Source organism: Myotis yumanensis, unplaced genomic scaffold (assembly GCF_028538775.1).
Source record: "Myotis yumanensis isolate MYYU_CA2020_CCGP unplaced genomic scaffold, mMyoYum1.0.hap1 SCAF_12, whole genome shotgun sequence".
Taxonomy (NCBI): domain Eukaryota; kingdom Metazoa; phylum Chordata; class Mammalia; order Chiroptera; family Vespertilionidae; genus Myotis; species Myotis yumanensis.
Window position 1 is genome coordinate 43,586,498 of NW_027223763.1, and position 13,746 is coordinate 43,600,243.

A 13,746-nucleotide genomic window follows, 5' to 3' on the forward strand; every position below is an offset into this window, starting at 1 on the left:
GAAAAATACCACATGATCTCACTCATTCATGGATAATAAAGACCATTACAAACTTTTGAACAATAATAGATACAGAGGCCGAGTTGCCTCAAACTGATTGTCAGACTGCAGCGGGAAGGCCAGGGAGGGTTGGGGGGCAGGAGGGAGGGGGATAAGAGATCAACTGAAGGACTTGTATGCATCTATATAAGCATAACTAATGGACATAAGACACTGGGGGGACGGGAGGCCAGGGGATTGTCAAGGGCGGGCGGGGGGGAAGGACACATATGTAATACCCTTTGTAATACTTTTAGCAATAAGAAAAAAGCATGATAAAAAAATAAAATAAATTTAAATTAAAAAAAAATAAATTAAGTCATTCAGTAAGGGACTTGTAGAGTATGATTTCTTAAACTCACCACAATGCCTTTTAGATTCACCCATATTATTGAGTGTATCTGTAGTTCTTTCCTTTTTATTGCTGTACATCATTTTATTGTATGAATGGACCACAGTTTGTTCACCCATTCACCACTGTGGGACATTTGGGTTGTTTTCAGTTTTTGTTGATAGTTAATAAAGCTGCTGTAAGCATCCTTGTACAAGTTTCTATGCAAACGTACATTTCAAATCTGTAGAATAAATATCAGGAGTGGAATTGCTTGGTCATACGGTAAAGGATGAGTTTAGCTTTACAAAGAAGTGACAAATTATTCCAGAGTGGCTAAGCCATTTCGCCTTGCTGGGGAAGTATGAGAGTTAGAGTTGTTTTACATCCTCACAAGTACTTTGTATTGTCAATTTCATTTTTTTAAGGTTTTTTAAAAAAATATATTTTTATTGATTTCAGAGAGGAAGGGAGAGAAAGAGAAACGTCAATGATGAGAGGGAATTATTGATTGGCTGCCTCCCGCACGCCCCCTACTGAGGACCAAGCCCGCAACTTGGGCATGTGCCCTTGACTGGAACCGAGCCCGGGACCCCTGAGTCTGCAGACCCACGCTCTATCCACTGAGCCAAATTGGCCAGGGCTGTATTGCCAATTCAAAAAAATTTAGCACACTGGCTGGTGTGGCTCGGTGGTTGGGTGGTCGCAGATTCAATCCCCTGTAGCGGCTGTGCAGGAGGCAGCCAATTGATATTCTGCTCTGACACCACATTGAAGTTTCTCTTTATCTTTCTCTCTCAAAATTAATAGAAATATTTTTTTTTAAATTTAGCTATATTAATATATGTATAGTGGTATACCATTATCGTTTTACTTTGCATTTCCCTTATGACTAATGATGTTGAGCATCTTTTCTTGTGCTTCTTTGAGATCTATGTATTTCCTTTGAAGTGTCTGCTTAAATATTTTGCCCATTTCTTTTTCAGTTTTAATGAGCTTTGGGGGGAAATAATTTTACATTTACAGAAAATTTTTCAAAGATAGAACAGAGTCCCTGTACACCTCTTCCCTAGTTTCTCTTAATGTTAACATCTTATATAACTGTGGTAAATAACTAAATTCCAGACTTTATTTAGATTTTAGTTTTTCTGCTAATATAATTTTTTCCTGCTCCATAATAAAATCCAGAATACCTAGAGTTAAAATTTTCTTCCCTCATTGTATAAATCTCTTGGTTATCTTCATCTTCTTGGAGAAGTTGTACCCAGAACCGTTCTGCTGCAACCTGGCCTGCATGATTTCTAGAACTCTTCTACAGTTGCTGTCTTGAGATCTCCCTTTATCTTCATCCTGGGGGCCCCCTTCCCCCACCCTCTTGGTTTGAATTTCTTGTGTTCTGGATCCTATGGCATTCTCTTCCATGCCTTTGTCTTTCTTGGCTTACTCTCTCATTTTGGTAAAACACATCTTTTTGGAGCTTCCAGAGAAAGGGAAGATGAAAAATGATTTCTGTGTAGGTAACTTTATTCTACCCTCACATTCAATTAATTTTCCTGGGTGTGATTATTAATGTTCATATCAACTTGGCTAGGGTAGAGTATCTGGTTTTTTGTTGGTTTGTTTTTTTATTTATCCTCAAGAAATCTTTTTTTTTAGCATAATATCTCCTTTTTATTGTTTAAAGTATTACATATGTCTTTCTTTTTCCCTGATTGACCCCCCTCCCACCACTCCTACCTCCCAGGACAAGCCCCCACTGCCTCAGTGTCACCACTCCTACCTCCCAGGACAAGCCCCCACTGCCTCAGTGTCCGTGTCCATTTGTTATTCTAATATGCATTCATGCAAGTTCTTTGGTTGATCTCTTAATTCCCCGCCCCCCCCTTCTCTCTGAGTTTGGATGGTCTGTTCAGTGTTTCTTAGTCTCTGGATCTATTTTTGTTCTTCAGTTTATGTTGTTCATTTTATCCCATATATGAGTGAGATCACGTGATATTTATCTTGCTCCAACTGGCTTATTTCGCTTAGCATAATGCTCTTCAGGTCCATCCATGCTGTTGCAAATGGTAAGAGTTCCTTCTTTTTTACAGCAGCATAGTATTCCATTGTATAGATGTACCACAGTTTTTTAATCCACTCATCTGCTGATGGGCATGTAGACTGTTTCCAAATCTTAACTATTATAAATTGTGCTGCTCTGAACATAGGGTTGCATATATCCTTTCTGATTGGTGTTTCTGGTTTCTTGGGATATAGTCCTAGGAGTGGGATTACTGGGTCAAATCAGAGCTCCATTTTTAATTTTCTGAGGAAACTTCATTCAATGGCTGCATGTATGGAGTTTTCCACAGTGGCTGCACCGGTCTGCATTCCCACCAGCAATGCAAGAGGGTTCCTTTTTGTCTGCATCCTTGCCAGCACTTGTCATTTGTTGATTTGTTGATGACAGCTATTCTGACAGGTGTGAGATGGTACCTCATTGTCGGTTTGATTTGCATCTCTCAGATGATTAGTGACTTTGAGCATGTTTTTATGTCTCTTGGCCTTCTGTATGTCCTCTTTTGAAAAGTGTCTATTGAGGTCCTTTGCCCATTTTTTGATTGGATTGTTTATCTTCCTTTTGTTAAGTTATATGAGTTCCCTATAAATGTTGGAGATTAAACCCTTATTGGTGATAACGTTGGCAAATATGTTCTCCCATGCAGTGGGCTTTCTTGTTGTTTTGTTGATGGTTTCTATTGCTGTGCAGAAGCTTTTTATTTTGATGTAGTCCATTTGTTTATTTTCTCCTTAGTTTCCATTGCCTTAGGAGCTGTATTAGTAAAGATATTGCTATGACATATGTCTGATATTTTGCTGCCTATGAATTCTTGTAAGATTTTTATGGTTTTCCGTCGTACGTTTAAGTGCTTTATCCATTTTGAGTTTATTTTTGTGTATGGTGTAAGTTAGTGGTCTAGTTTCATTTTTTTTTTTTTGCATGTATCTGTCCAATTTTTCCAACACCATTTATTGAAGAGACTATCTTGGCTCCATTGTATGCTCTTGCCTCCTTTGTCAAATATTACTTGAGCATAATGGGTTGGGTCGACTTCTGGGTTCTCTGTTCTGTTCCATTGGTCTATATGTCTGTTCTTGTGTCAGTACCAGGCAGTTTTGAGAACAGTGGCTTTGTAATATAGCTTGATATCTGGTATTGTGATCCCTCCAACTTTGTTCTTCTTTCTCAGGATTGCTGCGGCCATTCGGGGTCTTTTTTTATTCCAGATGAATTTTTGGAGAGTTTGTTCTAGGCCTGTGAAATATTCCATTGGTATCTTAATAGGGATTGCATTGAATCTATAGATTGCTTTGGGTAGTATGGACATTTTAATGATGTTGATTCTACCAATCCATGAACACAGTATGTTCTTCCATTTGTTTATGTCTTCCTGTATTTTTTTTCAACATACTGTAGTTTCCTGAGTACACAACTTTTACCTCCTTAGTTAACTTTATTCCTAGGTATCTTAATTTTTTTGTTGCAATGGTAAAAGGGATTGTTTTTTAGTTTCTCTTTCTGCGAGTTCATTATTGGTATATAAAAAAGCCATAGATTTCTGGGTGTTAATTTTGTATCCTGCTACATTGCCGAATTCATTTTTTAAGTCTCGGAGTTTTTTGATGGAGTCTTTGGGGTTTTTTATGTACAATATCATGTCATCTGTGAATAATGACAGTTTTACTTCTTCTTTCCCAATTTGGATGCCTTTTATTTCTTCTTCTTGTCTAATTGCTATGGCTAGCACTTCCAGTATATGTCAAACAGGAGTGGTGAAAGTGGGCATCCCTGTCTTGTTCCTGTTCTTATGGGAAATGGTTTTAGTTTTTGCTTATCGAGTATGATGTTGGCTATAGGTTGGTCATATATGGCCTTTATCATATTGAGATATGTTCCCTCTATTTCCACTTTGGTGAGAGTTTTTATCAAAAATGGGTGTTGGATTTTGTCAAATGCTTTTCCTGCATTTATTGATATGATTATGTGATTTTTGTCTTTCAATTTGTTTATGTGATGTATCACGTTTATTGATTTGCAAATATTGTACCAGTGTTGTATCCCTGGAAAAAATCCCACTTGATCATGGTGTATGATTTTTTCAATATATTGCTGGATGTGATTTGCTAATATTTTGTTGAAGATTTTAGCACCTATGTTCATAAGGGATATTGGCCTGTAATTCTTTCTTTGTAGTATCTTTATCTGGTTTTGGAATTAGGATAATGCTGCCCTCATGAAAAGAGTTTGGAAGTGTTCCTTCCTCTTGTATTTTCTGAAATAATTTGAGGAGTATAGGTGTTAGTTCTCTGAATGTTTGGTAAAACTCCCCTGTGAAGCCATCCGGACCTGGGCTTTTGTTTGGGGGAGTTTTTTGATTACTGCTTCTATTTCATCAGTTGTTATTGTCCTCTTCAGGTTTTTTGATTCTTCCTGATTCAGTTTTGGGAGATTGTATTTTTCTAGGAATTTGTCTATTTCATCCACATTGTCCAGCTTGTTGGCATATCGTTGTTCATAGTATTTTCTTACAATCCTTTGTATTTCTGTGGTGTCAGTGGTTACTCCTCCACTTTTGCTTCTCATTTTATTTATTTGGACCCTCTCTTCTTGTTTTTTGATGAGTCTGGCTAATGGTTTATCAATTTTGTTTATCATTTCAAAGAACCAGCTTTTGGTTTCATTGATTTTTTTTTAGTCTCTATGTTATTTATTTCTGCTCTAATCTTTATTATTCCCTTCCTTCTAGTTACTCTGGGCTTTTCTTGTTGTTCTCTTTCTAGTTCTTTAAGTTGTAGGGTTAAATAGTTTATTGCTGATTTTTCATGTTTTTTGAGGTATGCCTGTAGTGCTATGAACTTCCCTCTCAGGACTACTTTTGCTGTGTCCCAGAGATTTTGGGTTGTTCTGTGTTCATTTTCATTTGTTTCCAGGAAGTTTTTGATTTCTTTCTTGATCTCATTGGTAACCCATTCATCCTATCTAATAAAAGAGAAACATGCAAATTGACCATAACCCCGACACCCTTCCCATCGGCTAATCAGCATATCCTTATGCAAATTAACTGCCAACCAAGATGGCGGCCGACAGCCAGGCACTGAAGTGAACAGGAGGCTTGCTTGCTTCAGTGATGTAAGAAACCAAGGTTCCCCGCCTGCCGCTGCCGGCCTCTGAGCTTGCTCTCTAAGAAACATTGTTGCAAGTATAGAAGCTAAACAAAACTCCAGAAACCTGCTTTCAGCCGGCAGGGCTTCAGCCAGCAGGACTGCAACAGTGTTTCAATTATAGAACCCAAACAAACCCAGTCCCTGCTTTCAGCAGCCGAGGCCTCAGAGCTGCAGCCAGGGTCTCAGAGATGCAGCCGAGCCTCAGAGCTAAAGCCGGCTCTCAGCTCCAGTGACAGCCATAGAAGGTAAATAAATCCCAGAATAAAAGAAAAAAGAAAAAAGGAGAGGTTGGGAGCTTCAGTCTCCCGCCAGCCTGAAAACGGCCCTCAGCCCCTCACCCAGACTGGCCAGGCACCCCAGTGGGGACCCCCTTTCTGAAGGGGGTGTGACCAGCTGCAAACAGCCATCATCCCCTCACCCAGACTGGCCAGGCACCCCAGTGGGGACCCCCACCCTGAAGCAACAAGATGGCGGCTAATTTGCATACTGAAGGCGGGCGGCAGTGGACAAGGCTGTCCGAGGTCCTGGGACCCGGATCTGTGACCCTGCCGGGCGGAGGGCAGTGCTTGAAGCTGTCTGCGGTCCGGGACCTGGATCTGTGACCCTGCCGGGCAGGGGGCAGTGCTTGAGGCTGTCTGCGGTCCAGGACCAGATCCGTGACCTGGCAGGCGGGGGGCAGTGCTTGAGGCTGTCCACGGGACCAAGACATGGATCTGTGACCCTGCCGGGCGGGGGGCAGCGCTTGAGGCTGTCTGCGGTCCCGGGACCTGGATCCGTGACCCATTCCGGCGGGGCGGCAGCTCGCACCAGGGTGGATCGGCCGGGGTTGGGCAGGGCAGGACGCCTGGCTTCCGCCCAGCCCCAGTCACTCTGGGCAGGTGAGCAGCTCAGAGAGCCTCTGGACAGGGGAGGCAGGCCGGCGGAGGGCGGCTTGTACTCTCCACATGGCGGTGGTGACAGCTGTGAGCACGCCAAGCGGAGCCTGCAGGCTGAGCTGAAGCAGCGCCTGCAGGCCATCAGCGCCCAGGAGTGGCTGCGCAAGATCCGCCTCCTGGCCCAGAAGGTGCAGGATCACAGGGACAGCCACTGTGGCGGGCCAGACTGACATCCTCCTGGCCACACCACGGGGGTTTGCGGATCTGCAAAGCCAGAGGCCTCTGGTGTGCACCCCCTCCTCCCCCGCCCCCTCCCCCCCGGTGTGCGAACATCCCCCAGCACACTGTCACCCTCCCACGCCTGCAACAGTTGCAAACCAAGGCGTGCACAAGTTCCCCCCGCCTCTCCACCGCACTTCCATCAACCCGGTATGCCTAACACCCCCACAGGATGTGCACACATCCCCTCTGATGCGCTCACGTCCTTTGGAGAGTGTCTGGGTGTTCTGGGTGCTGAGGGTGGGTGCCTGTGAGATGACAGTGAGAGGGCGGAGTGGTGATGCCCTGTTCCCATGGAGGCCAGTGCAGCTACAAGATCACCTCTGGGGGGTTAATGCAGGTGCAGATAGACACACCTGGTGGGCACGGGCGGCCCTCTCTGAGGTGCCTTCGGTCAGCATTCAAGATCAAGAACCCAGAGGTGGAGAGGAATTCTGTCCTCTCAGTGAAACAGTGGGATAGTCGGGGCGACTGTAGAGGAGGAATGTGCACTTTGGGTGCCAGCACCCAAGAGCGAAGGCTGCCCTGACTGAGCCTTGCTTGCTTGGGGCCTAGCTCACTCCTGCCGGGCAGCGGGTGACAAGACGTGCTTTTCCGAATTAATGAGAGAAAATGTTGATTCTCCTGCTGCCCACGAAGGTGGAAAGTGAAGTGGGGAGACATGTGGGGAGTGAGCGAGGGTCCCTGTCTGGGGGTTCCAAATCTGCTGTTGGTTTCTTTCACTGCTGACTAGAGATAAACAGGGTGTCCCCCCAAAATGTATACACACTTTGAATACCTACTAATTCCAATGGTTTTAAGCATAAGAAAGAAACAACAATGGAGCTGTTATCTGTTAAAAGTGTGGGCACAAACAGGTAGTTGGACATTCCCTGAGGGGTCTCAGATTGGAGAGGGTGAAGGCCAAACTGAGAGCCCCCCCCCCCCCACCCCAGTGCACGAATTTTGTGCACCGGGCTACTAGTTGTTTAATAACATGCTATTTAGCCTCCATGTGTTTGAATGTTTTTGGGTGTTTTTACTGTAGTTGATTTCTAATTTCATTCCACTGTGATCTGAGAAGATGCTTGATATGATTTCAATCTTCTTGAACTTTTAGAGACTTGTTTTGTGTCCTAACACGTGGTCTATCTTTGTGAATGATCCATGTGCCCTTGAGAAGAATGTATATTCTGCTGCATTGGGGTGAAATGTTCTATAAATGTCAATTAAATCCATCTGATCCAGTGTGTCCTTTAGAGTCTCTGTTTCCTTGTTAAGTTTTTGTTTGGAAGATCCATCCAGTGAAGTCAGAGGGGTCTTAAATCCCCTACTATGACTGTATTGTTGTCAATCTCTCCATTAAAGTCCTATAGAAATATTTTTATATATTTAGATGCTCCTATGTTGGATGCATATATGTTTACCAGGATTATATCCTCTTGTTGGATCGATCTCTTTAGTATTATTTAGTGACCTTTGTTATCTCTTGTGATGACCTTCATTTTAAAGTCTATTTTATTGGATATGAGTATTGCTACTCCAGCTTTTTTTTTTCTTTTCCATTTGCATGGAAACATTTTTTCCATCCCTCACTCTCATCCTATGTGTCTTTTGTTTTGAGGTGGGTCTCTTGTAGACAGCATATAGTTGGGTCATGTTTTTGTATCCATTCAGCTACCCTATGCCTTTTGATTGGAGCATGTAGTCCAGTTACATTTAGAGTTATTATTGATAGGTACTTAGTTATTGCCATTATATTTCTGAATGGCTAGGTTTCTCTCTCTGTTTCTTCTTCTCATTACAGCATTCCCTTTAGCATTTCTTGTAATGCTGGCTTGGTGGTGATGTACTCCTTTAGCCTTTTTTTTTTCTTTCTTTGTCTGGGAAGCTCTTTATTTGACCATCTTTTTTGAATGATAGCCTTGCTGGATATAGTAATCTTGGTCTCTGATCCTTGCTTTCCATTACCTTGAGTACTTCATGCCATTCCCTTCTGGCCTGTAGAGTTTCTGATGAAAAATCAGGTGTCAGCCTTATGGGGGTTCCTTTGTAGGTAACAGTTTTATTTTCTCTTGCTGCCTTTAAGATTCTATCTTTGTCTGTAATTTTTGGCATTTTAATTATGATGTATCTTGGCGTGGGCCTGTTTGGGTTCTTCTTATTTGGGGTTCTCTGTGCCTCATGAACTTGTGTGACTTTTTCCTTTACCAGGTTAGGGAAGTTTTCTGCCATTATTTCTTCAAACACACTCTCTATGTCTTTTTTCATTTCTGCTTCTCCTGGCACACCTGCTATTCTAATATTGTTATGTTTCACGTTGTCCCACAGCTCCCTTAAGCTGTCCTCCTGTTTTTTAATTTTCTTTTTGGCTTTCTGATTGAGTGAAATTTTCAACTCTGTCTTCTAATTCACTGATTTGATCCTCAGCTTCCCCTAATCTGCTGTGTATTCCTTCCAATGTGTTCTTTATTTGTGTTATGTCATTATTTATCTAAGACTGTTCTTTTTTCATAATTACTGTATCTTTTTTTCATGCTGTTGAGCATCTTTACCATCATTACTCTGAACTCTGTTTCAGATAAATGTCTTATCTCTGCTTTAATTTATCTCTTCTAATGGAGAATTCTCTAGTTCTTTCCTTTGGGGGTTGTTTCTTTGTCTCCTCATTTTGGTTGTCTGTTTGGGTTTGTGACTACGTATTAGGTAGTTCCTCTACACCTCTCAATCTATAGTGCAGGACAGCATTAAAGGCCGTTTCTGACTAATTAGATCAGGCAAAGACTCAAAGCCTCCCGAGACCACCTCTGCCTTCAGACTGATAGGATTCTGACTTGAATTGACCCCCAGGCAATCATCCTCAGGTGTACCAAGAGTTTTTTTCAACAGGGTGGGGCAGTTGCTACTGCCTGGAGGCTAATTGTTACTTTTCATCTCTTAAGTGGCCTTAGGGCAAGGTGTTTTCCAATAGGGTATGTCAACTGTCTTCCCCACCCCCGCTCCAGTCAAGGCAAAAGGACATCTTTTCCAGTCTATGTGGAAAAGATGTCCTCCGCTGCATGAGGACAGGAAACTTGGGGTGTCTACCTTCTGAGCTCTATCCCCTGAGTCCCCAGTCCTGGCTTCTACCCTCACAGCTCCAGTCCACTTCGCCCTCCGTCTGCTGGAGCACAAGGTGGGTGGCTCCACAGGGAATTTGTGCATTGGCCCTTTAAGAGGGTGCTTGAATTTTCAGCTGTTACTCTCTGGCAGACAGCACCTCGCTGCTTTTCACAGCCAAATGTTATGTGGGTATCCTCCTCAGTTTTGGTGCTCTCTGCTGGGGCGCCCAGCTTGGGGATTAGAACCCAGAGTTTTCAGTGGCAACCCCCCCACAGCTGAGATATCTCTCCAGGACTTCAGTTACTGTCTGTGGGCGCCCAGCCAGCCCTTTCGTGCCTCTGCCTCTCCTATCAGTCTCTGTACAGTCTCCACTTCTGATCCTTGGGTGTCGGTTCTCTCCGAGTTTTCCGTTGATTATTCAGGATTTTAGTTGTAATACCAGTTTGTTCCTGGGAGCATTTCTGTGCAGCATCCACTTACTCTGTCACCATTTTTAATCCAAGTATCTAGTTTTTAATCAAACATTTATTTAGGTACTGCTATGAAAATATTTGGTAGCCATGCTTAATCAGTTGACTTTAGTAAAAGAGATTGCCCTTGATAATGTGGTAGGCCTCATCCAATCAAGTGAAGGACTTAAGAACAAACACTAAAGATTCCAGGAAAATAAATTCTGTCTCAAGACTGAGTTTCCAGCCTGCCAACCTGCTCTATAAATTTCAGACTTGCCTTCCCACACAATTGTGTGAGCCAAGTTCTTAAATTTCATTCTCTTTGTCTCTGTCTGTCCTGTTTCTCTGGAGAACATGGACTAATACACAGGATATAGAATTATAAATTAGAAATAAAATTCTTTTATAATTTTATAGGCATAGCTCATTGGTTTCTAGCTTCCAGTGGTGCTGTTGAGAAATTTGATATAATTCTTACCCTTAAGCCTTGATATAAAATCAATTTTTACTCTTTAAAATATTTTTTTCTCTCTGAAAGTACTATTTAAAATTTATTTAAAACCTTTATTGTTGAAAGTATTACATAGGTCCTCCCCTGCACCCCCTCCATTAACCTCTTCCAACTTGCTACTTTTTAAAATCTTGTAGAATCTTATCATCCCTGGTGGTCTGAAAATTGCATGGTCAGGTTTATTTTCATCCATTGTGCTGGGCACTCAGATTACCTTTCAATGTGGAATCTCCTGTTTTTTAGTTCTCGGATATTTTCTTTTTTTTTTTTTCATGTAAGCTTCATATTTATTTTCTAGTGTTATGCTATAATTTCTTTTTTTATTTTACTGTTTACATCCACTGTTATTTTGTTTTTTTTCCTAGTTCATTTTATTTTTATTTTTTTATTAAATCTTTATTGTTCAGATTATTACATTAGTTACTCTTTTTTCCCACTATAACTCCCCTCCACCCAGTTCCAACCCCACCCTCTGCCCTCACTCCCCACCCACTGTCCTCATCCATAGGTGCACGATTGTTGTCTAATCTCTTCACTCACCCCCACACCCCTTTCTCCCACCTCCCCAAGAATAGTCAGTCCATTCCCTTTCTATGTCCCTGATTCTATTACAATCACCAGTTCATCAGATTATTTATTCACTTGATTTTTAGATTCACTTGTTGATAGATGTGTATTTGTTGTTCATAATTTGTATCTTTACCTTTTTCTTCTTCTTCCTCTTCTTACAGGATACCTTTCAGCATTTCATATAATACTGGTTTGGTGGTGATGAACTCCTTTAGCTTTTTCTTATCTGTGAAGCTCTTTATCTGGCCTTCACTTCTGAATGATAGCTTTGCTGGATAAAGTAGTCTTGGTTGTAGGTTCTTGGTATTCATCACTTTGAATATTTCTTGCCATTCCCTTCTGGCCTGCAAAGTTTCTGTTGAGAAATCAGCTGATAGTCGTATGGGTACTCCCTTGTAGGTAACTGATTTTCTTTCTCTTGCTGCTTTTAGGATTCTCTCTTTGTCTTTTGCTCTTGGCATTTTAATGATGATGTGTCTTGGTGTGGTCCTCTTTGGATTCCTTTTGTTTGGGGTTCTCTGCGCTTCCTGGACTTGGAAGTCTATTCCTTTCACCAGGTAGGGGAAGTTTTCTGTCATTATTTCTTCAAATAGGTTTTCAATATCTTGCTCTCTCTCATCTTCTGGCACCCCTATAATTCGGATGTTGGTACGCTTGAAGCTGACCCAGAGGCTCCTTACACTATCTTCATATTTTCGGATTCTTTCTTCATTTTGCTTTTCTGGTTGGGTGTTTTTTGCTTCTTCGTATTTCAAATCTTTGACTTGATCCTTGCGACCCTCTGGTCTGCTGTTGGGAGTCTGTATAATATTCTTTATTTCAGTCAGTGTATGCTTAATTTCTAGTTGGTCCTTTATCACAACATCGAGGGTCTCATTAGATTTCTTGAGGATCTCACTACATTTATCGGCGGTCTTACCAGTCTTTTCGAGAATCTCACTACATTTATCAGCAGTCTCACCAGTTTTTTCGAGGGCCTTACTGAATTTTTTGGCGGCTTCTAAACAGTTCTTTAAAGACCTTAAAAGTGTGGTTTTGAACTCTATATCCAACAGTTTGCTTTCCTCCAGTTCTGTCGTTTGTGTCCTGTTTCTTTGTCTCGGCATTTTTTTATGCTTCGCTGTGTCGATACAGTGCCTTTCTGTGCGAAGTGTCCCAATTACCTGAGGTAGACACTCTTGGTGCTCCCCCTTGTGGGCTTTGTGCACAGTCTTGTTGTGGTTAAGCCTTGATTGTTGTAGTTATCACTGTGAGGAATTGACCCCCAGGCCAATTGGCTGTGAGAATCAGCTGTGTCTGCGGTGGGAAAACTTCTGTGCTGGAGACACCCCTCTGGGGCTATACTTGCTTCGATGGGGCTCTGGTGCTCACTGAGTCTGCCCCCTGAGTGTGTCTTTTATGGTTCCACGGAGCTGCAAGCTGGATGGTCCTACTCTGACCTCTGGGCTTCCTGGCTCCTGGATCTCTAGGGAGGTGCTAATCTAGCCTTTGCCTGAGGCTATCCAGCAAAAGCCTCCCTGCAGGGCTTGGGCGGGGCGGGTCCCACGGGATCACCAGGGCGGGGTTAGCAATTATGGCTGCTCTCAGTCTTGCCCTCAGAGGCTCTGCTTCTCAGTGTCCCAGTAGTCGCTGCAAGCCCCACGGAGAGAAAGCTGCCCTAGGGTTCTGCGCGATGCCAGACAGTCCCGCTTCTCCCGTATGAGTGTGGGTCCTTAGAGACTCGCCCGGAACTGGAGCTCAGAGCCTGAGACTCCCTCCCGATTGAAAACGACAACCGCGCCCTCAGCCTCCAGCCCGCTCCGCATGCACCTCCGCACCTTAGTATTTTACTTCAGCACTGCGCCTCCTCTGAGCCTCGGTATGCTTTTCTCTTTCCTCCTAGTTGTAGAACATCCACTCAGCCAGCTTTCCTGTGGTTCTGGATGATGTCCGTTCCGTCTTTTAGTTGTATTTTTGAAGTGGTTGTTCGAGGCAGCAAACTCCCGTGTCTACCTATGCCGCCATCTTGGTTTTCTTCCGGATATTTTCTTGAATTATTTGTTTTAAAGGATTTCTTTCTTTCTTTTTTATTTTTTAAAAATATATTTTATTGATTTTTTACAGAGAGGAAGGGAGAGGGATAGGGAGTTAGAAACATCGATGAGAGAGAAACATCGATCAGCTGCCTCCTGCACACTCCCCACTGGGGATGTGCCCACAACCAAGGTACATGCCCTTGGCTGGAATCAAACCCAGGACCTTTGAGTCCGCAGGCCGACGCTCTATCCTCTGAGCCAAACCGGTCAGGGCTGAAGGGTTTCTTAACCTCTATTTTCTTTTTCTGGAAGTTTGTTATTTGGATATTGGATCTAATGGAATGGTCTTCAAATTTATAATTACTTTACTCCTATTTTTAATCTCTGT